The sequence below is a fragment of the Rhinolophus sinicus genome, linkage group LG01 (assembly GCF_036562045.2).
Source record: "Rhinolophus sinicus isolate RSC01 linkage group LG01, ASM3656204v1, whole genome shotgun sequence".
In the NCBI taxonomy this organism is placed as follows: Eukaryota; Metazoa; Chordata; class Mammalia; order Chiroptera; family Rhinolophidae; genus Rhinolophus; species Rhinolophus sinicus.
The window spans coordinates 43421363-43441182 of NC_133751.1; positions in this window are offsets into that span (position 1 = coordinate 43421363).

Below are 19820 nucleotides of genomic sequence, written 5' to 3' on the forward strand. Positions count from 1 at the left end.
AAAGCAGGAAAAAACACAAATACATGGAGATTAAACAACATACTTTTAAAGAACGATTGTGTCAAAGAAGAAATTAGAGGAGAGATCAAAAAATACATAGAAACAAATGACAATGAAAATACATCCTACCAAAATTTTGGAGATGCAGCGAAAGTGGTTTTAAGAGGGAAATTTATCTCATTACAGGCCTATCTTAAGAAACAAGAAAAATCCCAAATAAATAATCTCATGTTACACCTTAAAGCACTAGAAAAAGAAGAACAAGTGAAACCCAAGGTCAGCAGAAGAAAGGAAATAACAAAAATCAGAGCATAACTAAATAAAATAGGGAACAAAAAGACAATAGAAAAATTAATGTGACAAAGAGCTGGTTCTTTGAAAAGATTAACAAAATTGACAAACCCTTGGCTAGACTCACTAAGATAGAAAAAGAGAAGACACTAATTAACAAAATCAGAAATGAAAAAGGGGAAGTTATCATGGACACCACAGAAATAAAGAAGGATCATCCAAGAATACTATGAAAGACTATATGCCGCCAAATTCAATAACCTAGAAGAAATGGACAAGTTCTTAGAAACATATAGCCTTCCTAGGCTGAACCATGAAGAACTGTAAAATCTAAACAGACCGATCACCAGTAACAAAACTGAATCAGTCATCCAAAACCTTCCCAAAAGCAAAAGTCCAGGACCAGATGGCTTCACTAGTGAATTCTACCAAATATTCAAAGAAGATCTAATACCAATCCTGCTCAAACTCTTTCAAAAAATTAAAGAAGAGACAGTACTCCCTAACTCATTTTATGAGGCCAACATCACCCTGATACCAAAACCTGGTAAGGACAACACACAAAAAGAAAACTACAGACAAATATCTCTGGTGAATACAGATGCAAAAATCCTAAACAAAATTCTAGTAAATCAAATACAACAATGCATTACAAAGATTATTCACCACAACCAAGAGGGGTTCATCCCCAGGGCACAAGGATGGTTCAACATCCGCAAATCCATCAATGCAATACATCACATAAACAAAATAAAGGATAAAAATCATATGATTATATCAATTGATGCAGAAAAAGCATTTGGCAAGATACAACATCCATTTATGATGAAAACACTTAATAAAATAGGTATAAAAGGAAAATAGCTTAACATAATAAAGGCCATATAAGACAAGCCCTCAGCTAATCTCATAATTAATGGTGAAAAACTGAAGCCCTTTGCTCTACGTTCAGGAACACAACAGGGCTGTCACCTATCACCTCTGCTTTTCAACATAGTGTTGGAAGTCCTTGCCAGAGCAATCAGGCAAGAGAAAGAAATGAAAGGCATCCAAATTGGGAATGAAAAAGTTAAATTATCACTCTTTGCAGATGACATGATGCTATATATAGAAAACCCTAAAGACTCCACCAAAAAGCTATTAGAAACAATCAACGAATTACAGTAAAGTTGCTGGCTACAAAATCAACGTACAAAAGTCTATTGCATTCTGACATACTAACAATGAAATCTCAGAAACAGAAATACAAAAAACAATTCCTTTTGCAATTGCAGCCAAAAGAATAAAATACCTAGGAATAAACTTAACCAAGGATGTGAAAGACCTATATGCTGAAAACTCTAAGACATTTTTGAAAGAAATTGAAGAAGACACAACGAAATGGAAAGACATTCCATGCTCATGGATGGAAGAATCAACATAGTTAAAATGGCCATATTACCCAAAGCAATATACAGATTTAATGCAATCCCCATCAAAATCCCAATGGCATTTTTTTAAGAAATAGAACAAAAAATCATCAGATTTGTTTGGAACCACAAAAGACCCCGAATAGCCAAAGCAATCTTAAGAAAAAAGAACAATGCTGGAGATATCACACTCCCTGACTTTAGCTTGTACTACAGGGCAACAATAATCAAAACAGCATGGTATTGGCAGAAAAACAGACACATAGACCAATGGAATAGAATTGAGAACCCAGAAATAAAACCACATAAATATGGACAGATAATTTTTGACAAAGAAGCTAAAAACATACAATGGAGGAAAGACAGCCTCTTCAATAAATGGTGCTGGGAGAATTGGATAGCCATGTGCAAAAGAATGAAACTGGACTGCTATCTGTCACCATGTACCAAAATTAATTCAAAATGGATCAAAGACTTAAGCATAAGACCTGACACAATAAACTGCATAGAAGAAAACATAGGTACTAAACTTATGGACCTTGGGTTCAAAGAGCATTTTATGAATTTGACTCCAAAGGCAATGGAAGTAAAAGCTAAAATAAACGAATGGGACTATATGAAACTTAAAAGCTTCTGCACAGCAAAAGAAACCATCGACAAAATAAAGAGGCAACCAACTGAATGGGAGAAGATTTTTGCAAACAGTGCCTCCGATAAGGGGCTAATATCCAAAATATACAAGGAACTCATGAAACTCAACAACAAAAAACAAACAACCCAATTGAAAAATGGGCAGAGGACCTGAAGAGACATTTCTCCAAAGAGGACATACAAATGGCAAATAGACATATGAAAAAATGCTCAACATCACTAATCATCAGAGAAATGCAAATAAAAACCACAATGAGATATCACCTCACCCCGGTCCGAATGGCTATCATCAACAAGACAAATAGTAACAAGTGTTGGAGAGGCTGTGGAGAAAAAGGAACCCCCGTACACTGTTGGTGGGAATGCAGACTGCTGCAGCCGCTGTGGAAGGCAGTGTGGAGGTGCCTCAAAAAATTACGAGTAGAATTACCATATGACCCAGCAATCCCTCTCCTGGGTATCTAGCCAAAAAATCTGAAAAGATTTACCCATAAAGACACGTGTGCTCCAATGTTCATTGCAGCTTTGTTTATGGTGGCCAAGACAGAAACAACCAAAATGTCCTTCTATAGATGAATGGATAAAGAAGTTGTGGTATATATACACAATGGAATACTATTCAGCGGTAAGAAAAGATGATATAGGAACATTTATGACAACATGGATGGATCTTGAGAGTATGAAGAAATAAGCTAAGCGAAATAAGTCAGACAGAAAAAGCAGAGAACCATATGATTTCATTGATATGTGGTATATAAACTAAACCAAAAACAACAAGAGAACAAGACAAACAAATGAGAAACAGAAACTCATAGACACAGACAATAGTTTAGTGGTTACCAGAGGGTAAGGGGGGTTGGGGTTGGGAGATGAGAGTAAGGGGGATCAAATATATGGTGATGGAAGGAGAACTGACTCTGGGTGGTGAACACACAATGGGATTTATAGATGATGTAATACAGATTTGTACACCTGAAATCTATGTAATTTTACTAACAATTGTCACCCCAATAAATTAAAAAAAAAATACATCGTGGCACCTTAAGAAAATGTCCTCACTCCAGCTTGTGTACATCTGTACATAGTCAGTTAGAAAACAGGTACTTTATTACTGATGACTCGCTTCCAGCAAGGCTAACTGGATTTATGGTGACAATGACTTTAAACACCTAAAAATTCTTGAAAGAGAAATGCTCTAAGCAGATGAAAAGTATTCTCATGTTATAGTGCTGAGGCACAGAAGCTAGTCTATAACTTTTAGAGTTCCCAATTTAAATATACTTTCTATTAACCCAGATTAGAATCTGCTTGCTACAGTGAAAGAGGGTGCTATAAAATCCAGAGGTGTGGAACTACATGAGAAACATCATTCTAAAGTAGAGGTAATCCTTGGAGAAGTCAGCACTGGCGTGTGTCTGGGCTCATGTGCGCATGGTAAGATAACCCAGGGATGGGGAGCCCCTCAGAACTATTCGGCAGTACTGCTCTACCCAGACATTCATACATCGTGTTTGTAAATTCCAGTTCAGAGATTGACAATTGACTGTTTTTACAAATATGCTGCCCTCTGAATTCATGCAAACATCACTAATAAATGAAATGAGTGGAAAGATGTTTTCTAAATTAATAATACCCCAATTTTTTTTTCCCTAATCAAAATAAAACCAGGAAACTCCACATGTATCCTGTGGAAAACTGGAGGAAGTAAGAAAGACAAAGGTTACAATGTATTGTAAAACAGTAACTTGACTATGGAACAGATTTATGATCACATAAAATTTTTAAAGAGCGTAAGAGCTTAGTCTCCTGTACATGACAGTCTGAGGACATTTACAATTTTATTTTAAAAAATAAAAGTTTCTTCTCGAGCTACTGTGGCGCCAAAGATGGCCTGAAACTTCAATAAAATCTATTTTTACACTTTTACATGGGAGAGAAAAGATTGAAAAGAATATATAAAGCACATAATAGCAGAACCAACCTGCATAACTGAGTTGTAAATATCCTGAATAGGTGTTCCTGAAAAGGGCACAAATGGAATTGTTGCTAACGCTGATTCAGGGACCACACTATTGAGCTCCACTGGTAGGCATAATTCCTGAAAATCGGTGGTCGTATTCTCTATGTCACACAACCCAGACATCGCCCGTTGATGTTTCTTGGCCCAGAAGGGAGATGAAATAGTCTTAATTAAAAAGCCCTCTTCCTTTTTCCAGCAGTTGATTTCCTAGCTGAGATAAACTATTTATGAAGGGGGTAAAATTATGATAAAAATTTCCCTTCATATAAAAAGGGTATAGATTAAAAAGTAAACTTTGTTTTAACAGAACTAAAATAATTTGAACACAGTCTGTTTGAAGATACATCAATACTTGTTGGTGAAGACAGTGGGTCTGGAGCCTGGACCTTTGGCCACTCCCACAGTGTGGGGAGTCATAGAGAAACACAGAAACAGAGGGGTTTTAGAGAAACCAAGGGTGAGATTTTCAAGGTGGACATTTTAGAGCCACTAACATTTGGGAGTTGAACTGGGGCTCTATTAAAAAAATTTCAGTGAGGCCTGAATTAGAGATCATGTAGTTAAACTGCAAACAAACCCCAAATCTGATTTTGATACCCAAATATAAAGAACCATGCTAAAAGAGTTGAGTAGAATATTACTATTATTGTGCTGATAAAAACCAATAATAATGAAGAGAGAACTAGCATTGAGTGTAAAACCAGATTTATATGTAAATCTTTGTTTAAAAATATTTATATCAATTCAATCCAACAAAAAATACTGAGGCAAAAATGATCTATGCCAAATCTTTTTCCCCAAGGAATTTATAATATGATGCGCAAGACAAAAGTATACAAACACCTATAATGTAATGAGATCATTCTATAATAGAGGAACAGGAGACATAATATTAATTCTCACCAAAGGAATCAAGAATAATTTTATCAAATAGGCATTTGCTTTGAACTTTAAAAGATGGGCAGAATTTTCATAGATTTGAGGATTATGTGAAAGAAATTCAGTTAGGGAGAAACAATACGATCAAAGACATTGAGACCAAAAAAATCATTGGCAAGTTTGAACAAAAACCTAAGTAGTTGAGTAGTACTATGTAGGTGAATCAGAATGCAGATGGAATACTTAGTATGAAATGCTTTTCTACTAAGATAGGTTAACGCCTAATGGTAGAGATCTTTCAGTCCTGTTAATGAGTTTATTTAGGAATAATAATTTGTTAACATAGCTTTAAAATAGGAAGCCATTGTAGCATTTAGAGTTGATGAACACTTATCGTTTATGTAATTTGTATCAAAGATATATGTCAAAAGACAGAGAATATCAAGGTAAATTAAAAAAAAAAAAAAAAACTACCTGTAAACTTGGTGTGAGGCTTAAAGCAAAGTAGTTGTTTCTAATTGCCACAATAATCCCAACTAGGGCAAGCATTATTAATTACGTGTGCAGTGGAGGGGAACAAAGGGTCACAGAAGTCAGTTACCTGGCAAGTAGCAGAACCAAGACTCAAACTCAGATTATGTCTCGCTACAAAGACCATGCTCTAGATTATGGAGCAGGTTTGCCTCTGGACAAGTTGATAGAAAGTGTGACAAAAATGCCACAAGATCATTTGGGGGACAGGATGTCAATGCCCTGGTTGTTGACACCTGACATCATCTCCAGCAGCCCACAAACTCTAACCAAGGGAATAGGCTTCTCAAGAAATCTTGTGCAACTTCTCATAGCATGGCAAGTTCAGGATCACTTGCTTGTGGGGAGTAGGAAAATCATTTTCTTATTTCCACAGGAAAACACAATTAGGCACTCGAAAATAGTGAGAATTCTAGCAGATTCTCTAATATGGTGCATGGAGCTCATTGGATTAATTGGACCTTATAACAATTCAATTTTATTCCAGGGGAAACAAAATTCTTTGCACTTCATAATACAGGTAACACCCCCCCCCCCCATAACACGGTCGTTAGGTTCCTAAAAATGCCATATTATGTGAATCCATGTTATATGAAACAAAGAATTAGTACAAAAAAGGGGGTTAGGTTCCAAAAATTTAAAAAACACACTATTATATTTTACAATTAAGAGATATTTTTATTGAAGCAATTTTCACCAAAAGTATAACGTATTAATATGTATTAAATAATGTTTTCTTTGTCATCACTACTAAGCACCATTAACCGAGGGCTTTTTCTTTTTGACAAGATATTTTCATCCTCTAAACCTAATACTCAACCAACAAAATGGATTTAAAATTCTAATAAATTTTAAAGTTCTGCAGTCAAATTTGATATGATATCCACGCTTGAATGAAAAATTTCAAATGAGATATCTTTTGTTCCTAAAAGCTTTTATTACATTCTGTATTATTTGAGGATTTCCCTAATTTCAAATGAGATATCTTTTGCTCTTAAAATCTCTTATTATGCTCCATGTTGTTTGGGGATGTCTTTAATTCTCAAACCGTGTTAAAGCAAAACCATATTATTGAGGTGCCGTGTTATACAGGGGTTACCTGTATTTGCAATCATTACAATAAAGTAAAATAAGAAAACAGAGCAAACATAACATATCATATTATACATGATACATAATCTACTATATATGTATATATACATGTATATATATATGAAAAGGCTGATATACATAGAGAGAGAGAGATTAGCAATCAAGCCATTCCTTCCTTAAGTGCTCTAAAAAGGCATAAATTGTAATTTACATATTCTGAGAAATCTTGGCCTTAATTGTCTAAATATTTCATCTTGATGATAAATAGTTCTTGTGTTTCTCTTTTCAACATACAGGACTAATCAGAATACCACAGCAGGGAAAAGACATACACTGAGATGGAAGAGTTAGGAAGTAAAAAAGTAACAAGACTTTTTAGTAGCTATTAGTTGAGATGGCATTTTTTTGTATTTTACCAACAAAGAATTTTAAAACAAGTTCCTAGATATGTGCACACTTACTCATTATAAATATGTATGTATGTGTATAATGTGTTTGTGTAAGTATGTGTGTGATAGCACTCAGTGGTAATCATTCCACTTCTCTTTCTTTTCAAGGTGACATTGACTCATCTCCTCCAATAGATTAATATTCCATTTCTCTCTGATTCAATTGATAAGAACAGTTGTTTGCCAGAGGTTAGATAATCAACATGACTCTGTGATTAACACAAAGAAGGTATGTCTTTAGATTTTACATTGAGAAAAGGCAATCTTTTCTGTTTCTGTTCTATTTCCTCCATCTTACAACGTGATCTAATAAGCATATTATAATGGCTCCCCATTACACTTAAAATAAAATATAAACCTATACCGTAAAATTTCCTACGTGATCTGGTGCTAATTATTTTACTGACCTCATCTCCTTTCTTTCTTCTCCTCCTTGCTATTCCTTAAACATGCCTAACATATATGTGGGCACATATGTGAGGACTTACTATTTCCTTTGCTTGTTCCATTCTCTCTAGGTAAGAAGTCTACTATGACTACACATTAGAATTACCTTGGGAGTTATTAAAATACAAATGTCCGAGCCCCATCACCAGGCATTCTGATTTTAATAATTTGAATGGGGCCTATGCATCATTTTTTTATAAAGTTTCATGGGTAATGATAATTTATAGACAAGGTTGAAAGCCACTGCACTAGATCTTCAAATGATGGGTTCAGGTCTCTACTCAGTTTCTCATAAAGATCTTTTTCCATGTCCATGTAAAGAAACTCAACTTCACAATATTATCACTATTAGAAATCATACCTTTTTTTCTTACTATTTTATTTTATTTATTCATTTTTAAGGAGGACGCAGATCACAGTGGCCCACGCGGGGATCGAACAAGCAACCTTGGTGTTATTAGCACCGCGCTCTAACCAACTGAACTAACCAGCCACCCCCTTTACTTGTTTATTATCCATGTCTTCCACTATAGTATTAGCCCCATCTTAGCAGGACTTTGTGCTTTGATCATCATTTTATTCTTTATGCAATAAATACTCAATAAATATCTGTTTAATAAACGAATATCTGGCTGATAAAAATAAGCTAAAAAGGCATGCTAGAAGCATTTGCTAATTTATCAAAATATATTTTTATATATAATGTACATTTACTGGAATGTACAAGTATATGAGGAGAGTGTGTGTGTGTGTGTGTGTGTGTGTGTGTGTGTGCGCATGCGTATACAATCTGAAAATACCTAGGCCTTGCTAAGTGTATGGATATAGATAAGATTACAACAAAACCAATAGTACATTTTTTCTTGGTCATTAACGCTACCTGTTCAGGTAAAACACTAGGACCTTGAAATTTTTCTGGAAGCATTCCAAAACATTCTGAAGTCTTACCTATTGTCTTGAATCAGTTGGTGTGTTTTTATACACCACTATTTTTATGCTGTGTTCCTTTTTCACTCTTAGCTCATTGTTGGTATCCTAGTATCTCTCTGGTGCTCCTGCTGCTCCTGTGTACCATTGGAATGATAATTATCCTGCTCAGGGTGCCCTCTCTTGATGTTCCCAGAGCAGCCAGCCCTCCAGGGGCCAGTGCAGTCTGTGTTCTGTGCAAAGATGGAAAAAAGGACCCTCTTCTCCATTGATTCAAAGCTGGGCTTCTGGAAGACCTGCTCACCTTTCCTGTGCCGTGATGTCGTACAAAGTCCCACATGAAAAACACCTCTCAGACTCTGCCTCTCTATCATGTTTCCCCGAAAGTAAGACCTAGTCGGACCATCAGCTCTAATGCATCTTTTGAAGCAAAAATTAATATAAGACCCAGTCTTATTTTACTATAATATAAGACCTGGTATAACATAGTACAGTATAGTATAACATAATGTAATATAACTAATATAATATAATACCAGGTCTTATATTAATTTTTGCTCCGAAAGACACATTAGAGCTGATTGTCCAGCTAGGTCTTATTTTCAGGGAAACATGGTATCTGTGGGATTTAAAAATAAAAGTTTGTGGTTGGCAAAGTTCATATAGCCTGTTCTCATCTAGTTCCCCATCTCTCTATCACATCCTACAGCAAAAAGCGACCATATCAAAGGGTCCGTCACTGTACATCAGGCAATATAGTCTCTGAGGGTAAGGGCATGTTGAGATACAATAATTCCACTAATTTAATATAAACTTGGGTTTATATTATGCACACATAGAAACACACTGATTATATATATATATATATATGTGTGTATACACATACATATGTGTGTGTGTGTGCATGTCTGTGAGGGTACTAATACTAAACGTAAATTCAGAGTTATATATTTTAGACTTGGAGCTGCCTTTCACCAGCTGTGCAAATCTGGACACATCACTTAGCCTGTCAGAATATCAGTTTCTTCATCTGTAAATGGGGAATTTCAGTCGATCCATAGTATTTACAAATTTAATGTTCATGGTGTCAACTCTGTGCAAGTGACCATGACAGACCATGACATGTGGTGATTTGTAATTTTACTGAGGCATGAAATTGAGGCTCATGTATCAAAGGGCTGTTGTGCAGAAATGAGCCAGTTAGCTGGGGCGTGAGCCTTGTTAATTGCTCAGCAGGCAACTAGCCACATGTTTGGTTGTTTTCTGCTTGACCCTGCCTACAGAGTAACTTTCTTGAAGCAACTAAAAAAGAAATATATGGCTTTGGGGGAGAAAAGACACAACAACCAGTTGCTGGGGCTGGTGGATAGAGATGGAAAAAATATATAAAGATGTTCAATCTAATGATGTCTTAGAGTGAAAAGCAGAAGTCTTCAACGGTTTTTCCTGTGCACGCCCTAAACGACTGCTGAAAAATTATGTGACCCCCTTACACGCTTTAAATTGACATTTAAGTTTTCTGTCATAAGTTTAAGTACTTGTAAATGATGTAATTTCTAGCATGCTATAAATATTGGCAATTTTAAATAAAATTATTGCCATTCTTAAATTGGTTCCAAAGAATCCATATATCATAGTGATTTGATAACCACCATTATCCATTACAAAAATACAAGAACAAGCTCTTTTTAAGAGGAAGTTACATCAATTTTATCTCCTTAAACTCATATTTCTATTCCACTTATCCTCAGAATTTTATCTTAATAATATATTTTATGTGGAAAGCCTATCATTGATCATTCCATCATATTTCTTTATAACAAAAACATAGCATTTAATTTTTTATAAATATTCTGGGACCATTAAGTTTTTTAAAAAATATTTTGAGTTGAATTATCATAATTTATAGTAGTATGCAATACATAAAAACAATATATAACTATATGTATTGTATATATAACTATATAACACATTTTGATATGTCATTAGCATGAAAGAAAAAGTTATTGGAAATAATCTCTTCAGACATACGAAACTTAGGTCTGTGGATGAATATAACTTGTTACTAGGCTGACTGAGCCAGAATTCAGCATTGATTCTCTTCTTGTTTTTGCTTTATAGATGGAAGTGCTAAAATATGCCGTTCACATAAAAATATAGATGGCAATGGAAGAGGTTTTATTATATTGACACACAATTCTTTGAACACTTTCCAAGTTATGTGCCCTAGTGATATTTTATTAAATATTATTTTGATGATATATCAGCCAACAACTCCATCAGGATCTCCTTCAATTCTATGTTGAAAGACAACTAGAAAGTACTAGGCTTGAAAAGAATTATTACACATTAATTTAGGTCATTTACTTTCCCAACATCTATAATATTTCAAATGGTCCCAATGTTAGACACTCAGGTTTTTTTTTATCCTATGACGATGCACCATAATAACATTGGGAATAAGTGAGAGGCACGTTTGTCTTCTATAAAGTGAAAAAAGAGTGATTACAAAAGAGGAGGTTGGAAAGAAGTCTTGTTTGAAATATAAGTTCTCAGGTATATTAATTTTAGGAAATGGTATATATAGAAGTTTATGGTCTAGAAATCATTTTTTGTAAAACTATCCAAGTATTTACATACACTTTGAGAACACTTCATATTCAAGTATGAAGACCTTCATTATTAGTTACATATTAATAATGGAGTATGCATATTTTAATAATTTTATGTGTGGTGCTCTGTACTTGTAGAATTGCTTTTAAAAACTTACTGCTTCTTTCATTTAATGGCAGAAATAATATGCTAATTGAGAATCTCAACTTTGAAATTCCCACAAATCTTAGGAAGTATCCCTACTGATTATAGTATCTACTGTCCCACCATCGGTTAATCTGAGATTCAATGAGATAAAGTAGGTGGACTGTTGATTGCAAAATACCATAAATCCTTTGTGACATGAAAGAATCGGCCTCCTTGTGAAAGAGAAGAAATGTTAATGGCTTGGGAGGACCCTGTGCAATGTAGGGTGGTCTAGGAAGCCATTTAGCCACCAAAATGTCCATGCAAAGATATTACTTCAGGACAATTGGTACAGAAACAGGAAGCAAACCAAACAAGACAGAATTAAGGTTTTTGAGACAGAATTAGGGCTGTGTTTTCTGGAACCCAAACTGAGCAAGTAAGCCCATCCGTGGCTAAAGGTTAACTCTGAGGATATAGAATCTGTGCTCTGGACCTAAACTTAGTTTCCATGCTTTTTTTGCATTTCCTTTTTTTTGTTTTGTGATTCTTTTATGGTTTTCTTGTGAATGTCTAAGTGTGCTTTCACTAAAGTCAGAAGAAAATGACTTTATATCCTCTGAAGCCCTTATTACATCAGCGATCTGAGTGCCTCCAGAAAGCAGACACCAATAATCTTCTAACTGGCTCTGTATTTCCTCTCATCTCCTTCCAACTGGTTCTCTACACAGCTGCACAAATGAGCTTTTAAAAATGAAAACATAATACCTTGTCTCTCCTTCTTAAAGCCTCCTAATGGCTTTCCACACTGCACTTAGGATAAAGCTTAGTATGTTATGTGGCCTAAAATAGCAGTAGGCTGTAACTGACTTGTACAAGCCCACAAGATTATTGTTAAATTATTGTTAAATTTTGTGAGCTGATTGTTAAACACAATCATTATTAAAAATTAAATTATATAGTTTTATAATTAAGTAAATTATATAAAACGAAAGGTAGTGAACAGTCACAATTTATCACTTCCTAATTATTCATTTACATTTTACTCTTATCTATCTTCTTAAGGTTGTTTATGTTTATTGTAGTTGTATAGTGGAAATACTGTATATTAACATACAGCTATACATCTCTCCCCAACTCTGCATTCAGTGACATCAGCTAGAAGCTCATCATCAGTTATGTGGTTGTATTTATATCAAGGAGATCTGCATCACTATATATCAAGGCGTTTTCCTCCAACGAACTGGTTGTTAAATATTTACCAGCACACCACTGGGGAGACATGATCTGAACCTGGATTAAAGCATGGGAAGGCCAAAATGACTTCTCCTTGAATATCTCCCTTTATCTCTTTTTATTATTTCCTTTTCAGAATCACTTCCAAGATGATAAATTAAATCATTTTAAATTTATGAAATGTGTTTATTTATACTAATTAATTTTATCTCTGAAATTGTATTCTTTGAGCAATTTTTGCCCGTCAGGTCTCATAAGAACTAGCACAAAATTCATATCCTTTAAGAACTTTGCTTCTCTCTCCCCAGATGCTGGGACTTCTGTTTTTTTTAGTTTTAAAGAATGTAGCATGCCTCACAGTTTTATCAACTCAAAATTGTTCTTATTGATTGAAATATTTTCAAATAACACAGTAAATTATTCAAAGACAATAGTTTGTTTAATTACCCAGTAACACTTGGAAAATGAACTAACACCCAGGTATTTTAGGGTTAATATTCTCCGACTCCAGTTATAATGTCTACAGAACTTTTTCTGAACTGTATCAAGGGATTTGAAAATTAAATTACATTATTTTCAGCACTGCTAGTAATAAGGAGTTGACGATCATAATTTGTCAATTTGCTTGATAGAACATAAGGCAGAATAGCAACCAGTTTAGCTTTTCCATTTCAGTATTGACTTTAAGATCTTCTTTGAGAAGAAACTATGTGCTTTGAAAGCCCATTAGGAGTAGAAATATGGACCATTTTATAACCACTTTCTCCACAGACTTTCCTCACACTTTTAAGAATGGAATTTGGAAGACAAAGATGTTGTGTGTGTGCTTGTGAGATACTAAGGAATGAATAAAACTTTTGACTAACTTAAAACCAAGACTCGTTTTAAATATTCTCTCCCTAAAAAAAAAGAAAGAACGAAAAAGAAACTCAGCCCAATCCAATCAAAACAAAACCCAAGATTCATATTAAATAAACTCCATTCCAAATAGTATAGAAATTCTAAATATTGTTGATATAACCATGCTAAATTTCTGGGTCAAAACAAGGTAACTAATCTCAACATGTGAGATTTATATATGAACTACAAAACGTCTGTAAATGAGAAGTAGTACGGAAGGTCCAAGGGATTATCTACCTGAGTCACTCTTAAGAAGATGGAAAGTGATGGAAAGTGAAAAGGTTGCCTCTTGGTCTACCTGACAACTTGCTTTTATGGCATTGGACAGGTATTTATTTAAAAGATTTAAATATGTGTGGTTCTGAGAAAGAGAAAATATCCTTGAATTTCATCAGTATCATCTCTGGCTTCAAACAGAAGTATGAGTGGAACTAAGATTGTGAAATGTAAAATTTAACATGTGGGGCCATATTTTTTTTTTAAATTACACAATTACAAAAACAGAATTACATTCAAAAATGAATATTTAATTAGAATGAAAAAAATAAGTCATAATTAATAATTCTGAGAGTGTACTGTAAGGAATTGGAGTTAGCCCACTAGGAAAATAGGATCTAAGCATCAAAAATGAAATCTCAATATGAATATAGATAATCTAAACCATGAAGAGAAAATATATTTCTCCCTCAGAAATTTCATGTCAGGAAGTAATCATTTGGATTCCTCATTTCTTCACTATTGCCTTCCTTCCATCAGCAAATCCTGTGGATTATACCTCCAAACTCTTATCAAAAATCTGTCTATTTTCTTCATCTTAATACTATTCACTTTTGTTGCGTCTCCATCATCCACTGGCTCCCATCAGCCAAAATGCCTATAACTAACATTCTAGAAGACTTTCCATTTGTACCCACAACATGCTTACAATTTGTGCCCCACATGGAAGCCAGGGGAATTGTCTAAAAATGCAAATCATAGAGTGTTACTTTTCTGTCTATAATCTTCTACTATTTTTGCATCACCTTTAGAATAAAATAACAGTCTGTGTGCTGTGATTTGCAAGGACCTGAAAAATTTGGTTTCCACTTACCCTTCTACCTCAAATTATCCACTCTCTTCATTTCTCTGTCTTTTCTAGCCTCATGCTCCTTTTTGCTCCTCTAATTTGCCAAGTTCATTCCTGCCTTGGAGCCTGTGCACTAACTGGTCTGACTTCCTACTGTAGATGCTATAGTTCCTGCTCTTTCCTTGGATGACTCACATCAGCTGACATAACAGGTCCTCTAACAGGCACCCTTAAAGCATCATATAAAAATGTTCCCCCTCGGCATCAAATTACTCTATTTTTTTGTAGTACTTATTATTACATAGAACCATTCTATTTATTTTTTAATTGTACCTTCAGGTAGCATGTTGGCTCCACAAGCACAGGAAAGATATAAGTATTAATCATTTCTGTCCAAATATACAGTCTCTAGACCAGTTCCTTGTAATGCTAAAAACTAAAATCTACTTGGTGAATGTGTTAAAAAGAAAAAGAAGTAGAAAAAGACTGGATCAGATTCATAACAAATTAGGAGCCTTGGAAGTACAGAACAATGATGACAAGAAAGTCTTGTCTTGTGTGTTTTAAGATCCTGAGAAATGTCAAGTACCAAAAAGGTGAGGCAGAAAGAAAATAGAAAGGTGACCTGCCTGAGAGGAAATAAGGGAATATCCCACAGACCAAAAAAGTACCTGGCTTTGCCATTCCTGGGCATAGGGTTAGACCCTTTTATTTTCCAAGACACAGGCCCTATTGCCCATCACTGCTTCTAGTAAATTGAAAGAGGCCTCTAGCCTGTAGCTAGCTTCATGCCTTTTCTTAACATCTGTGATGAGATAGATAGATACTAGTTACCATGCAAATTTGTGGACCAAATTGAGACTATTGAACTAGACTCTATAGTTGAAATATTTCTACTGACATATTTGGTGTGGCTTCAGTGATTTTAGTAAATTTTCTAACATGCGTCATACAGTATTAGGTCATGAACTATCTAAACTATAATAGTTGATTAGCTGATTTTTCAATTCTCATTTAGATGTTTTGACCAACCCAGAGTGCTTTTTTCCAATCAACAATCCTGCCCCCTGTTATGCTATGCTATTTGTAATGAGAAATTCTAACAAATCTACTAAAACTGGATAATATTTCATATTTCTTCCTTATTCCTCAGAACCCACCAGGATGTTGCCTTAGGAATGCAGTAGAATCTTTTCCTTAATGTGTGAGACTGAATTTTTAAAGTCATGCATTGATTATTTCTATTTTTTTCAACACTGGTAGGTTATATTATAGTAAGAGGATCACATAAGTATTTTCAGCTCATTTAAGTAATGTCAGAATTTCGTCTTTTTTCCAAAGCAACTGTTTGAGTTGAATGGTAGTGACATTAAAATATGTATAGCGCCATCTTTTGATAGCAATTGCTGAAAAAAAAACACAAAGAATTATAATCACTGACATTTGTCACTTTAGTTCTTGCTAGCTTTTTAAAAATGATGACAATCTATGGCCTTCCAAACATAAACTAGCATTTTCCCTTAGTCACATCATCACTTGCTTTTTCTTGTTGTTTTTAGATAAGACCAGCTGCGTTGTGATCACTGAAATGTCAGGGAAAAAAGTCATTTTCCACAAGAGAGAAAAAATTAAATATTCTAAGAGGCAAAAGTCCCACAGAAATCTTAGAAAAACTGAAGAAGTGATTCTCTACTTGATGTACATGGGTGACTTCCATTTAGTGCTAATGGCAGTTTTGGATACAAAGACAGGCAAGGCTGCTCAAAAAATGTTCCATCTGTTCTCTCCAGTTTGTATTTATAGAACAAAGAGACAATGGCCATTGGTTTTAAAAGGAAAAAAAAAAAAAAAAAAGGTGCAAAAAACTGATTTATCTAATACAAATATTTTATCTATGCATGACCATAGATAAATGATAGAACCTCTTTAGGCAATACTTCTCTCAATTTCAAAGTTGAGAAAGGAACTGAATACTTAAAAAAAAAAGAAATCCACCTAGAAAAAATTCTGTCATCTGGTTTATTGTTATTAAGTTATCACAATGTTTAGTACCTTAATTGTATAAAATAGAAAAGCATGCATAAATAGATGTCCGTTTATCATCAAATCACCAATTTGGTTAAAGAAAAAAATGTCCACTTCCATGAGAATGAGCCAGAGAATGAAAAGTAGGATAGGTAATTTCTCTTCAGTAATTTCAAGGGAGTCAAGAATTGCTGCAGGAACTGCTCAGGTGGTGAAGGGAAAGAATATGTTCTTTTTTTTTTTACTTTTTATGAGACAAATTTGAAAAACATTATGATTTAAAACAATTTAAATACTTTATTCTAGTTGGGTCAGGTCCTTACATTTATATAGATATCTATATGTTTAATCATTATGCACTTATTATAAGAAACAATACTCTTCTTGGGGTTTTATAAAAGCACACACAAGGTTATATTTTTATTCTAATTATTTTAAGGGGGTTAACAAAGAATTTTAAATCTAAATCTGTAGCTGAAAAATGGTATATAATTAAAGACAAATGAGGAGAAAAAATGTATACATATATGTATATATATATATATATATACACATTATATGTATACATCTGTATGTGTATATGCGCACATATATTCTTCTCTCACTAATCTTCTCTCAACTAGAAAACAACTCTATCATTAACAAACTTCAGGAAAGAAATACAGTTTTTAAAAGAGGGGAAAATATTGATTCTTCAGATAAAAAGAGTAATAATGTAATATCCTAAGAAGATAAGAATAATTGACCCTGTGCTGAATTGTATAATATCAAGCAATGGTACTATTAACATACAGACTTTCAATAAATAGTTCCTCAGGAATATTGATTAAGCATTGTGTTATATGAGGTGTGATCAAAAACTATGATGAATATTTAAATTAAAAAATGTATTGCAGTAAAAGACACGCTGCTATTAATCCCTCTCAAAATGCTCCCCCTCGCTTTGATCACACTTATCCCATCGTTCTTGCCACTTTCTGAACCAGTTCTGGAAGTCCTCTTTCGTTGGTGTCTTTACTTCATCCTCCATTATGACAGTGCTCTGAGTCACACATCGCTTCTGGTACGGCAATTTCTGTCAAATAAAAATATGCACCTTATTCACTGGATCTGGCACTGTGGGACTTCTGGCTCTTCCCCAAAGTCAAAATGACCATGAAAGGAAAACATTTTGAATCCATTCAGGACAGAGAGGCAGCCAGGACAGCACAACTAAAGACATTCACAAAAGAAACATTCCAGAACTGCTTCAGAAAGTGGCAAGAACGATGGGATAAGTGTGTTTAAAGTGAGGGGGAATATTTTGAGGGAGATTAATGGCAATGTGTCTTTTACTGTAATAAGTTTTTTCTTTCTTTATTGAAACAGTCACCGCATTTTTTTATTAGTTTCAGATGTACAAAGCAATGCACTAGACATTTCACCCCTCACAAAGCGGTAAACCGCCTCTCCCAATCTATTGCCCCTCTGACATCATACATATCTATTATAATTCCATTGACTCTATCCCCTATGTTATACTCCATATCCCATGACCATATATATATATATATATATATATATATATATATATTTAGATAATATATATAATTATAGTTGACATACAATATTATTCAGCTTCAGGTATACAGTGCAGTGGTCAAACCTCTACCCTGTCCGTGAAGTGCTCTCCCTAATAAGACAAGTGCCCATCTGACATCCTATAAAATCTTTACAACATTATTGATTATATTCCCCAGACTGTCTTTCATATCCCCGTGGTATATTGTAGTTACCAATTTATGCTCTCTAAACCCTTACCCTTCTCCCTCATCCCACCCCTCTCCTTTCTAACAATCATCAGTTTTTCCTCTGTATCTCTGAGACTATTTGTTTATTATGCTCATTTATTCAGTTCTTTAGATTCCACATATAAGTGAGATCATACAGTATTTGCCTTTCTCCAAGTGACTTATTTCACTCAGTATAACGTTCTCTAGGTCCATCCATATCATTGCAAATGGTAAGATTTCATTCTTCTTTGTAGCCGAGTAATACTCCATTGTATAAATGTACCATAGTTTCTTTATCCAGTAGTCTATCAATGGGCATTTTGGTTGTTTCCAAGTTTTGGCTATTGTAAATAGCACTGCAATAAACATAGGGGTGCATATATATTTTTTTCTAATTAGCATCTTGGATTTCTCTCGATAGATATCTAAGAGTGGAATTGCTAGGTCATAAGGTAGTTCCATTTCCAGTTTTTTGAGATAACTCCATACTGTTTTCCATAGTGGCTACACCAATCTGCAATCCCACCAACAGTGCACCAGGGTTCCCTTTTCTCCACAATGTGGCCAGCACTTGTTGTTTGTTGTTTCATTGATGATAGCCATTCTGACCGGAGTGAGGTTGTATCTCATTGTGGTTTTTATTTGCATTTCTCTAATCATTAGTGAGGTTGAGCATTTTTTCATATGTCTGTTGGCCATCTGTATGTCCTCTTTAGAGAAATGTCTCTTCATGTCCTCTGCCCATTTTTTAAGTGGGTGGTTTGTTTTTTGGTGTTGAGCTAAATGAGTGTTTTATAAATTTTGGATATTAACCCCTTATCAGATGTATCATTGACAAATACCGTTTCCCGTTCTATAGGTTGCCTTTTTGTTTTATTGATGGTTTACTTTGCTGTTGAAAACTTTTATGTTTGATACAATCCCATGTTTATTTTTTCTTTTACTTCCCTTGCCCAAGGGGATATATCAGTAAAAATATTACTCAGGGTAATGTCTGCAAATTTGCTTCCTATATTTTGTTCTAGGAGTTTTATGGCTTCGGGTCTTACATTTAAGTCTTTAATCCATTTTGAATTTGTTCTCGTATATGGTGTAAGGCGGTGGTCCAGTTTCATTTTTCCCCAGCACCATTTATTAAATACACTGTCTTTATCCCAATGTAAATTATTGCCTCCATTGTCATAGATTAAATGACCATATAGGCATGGATTTATTTCTGGGCTCTCTATTCTGTTCCATTGATCTATGTGTCTGTTTTTATGCCAGTACCATACTGTTTTGATTACTATAGCCTTATAATATGATTTGATGTCCGGTAGCATGATACCTCCCACTTTGTTCTTATTGCTCAAGATTGCCCTGGATGTTCAGGATCTTTTATTGTTC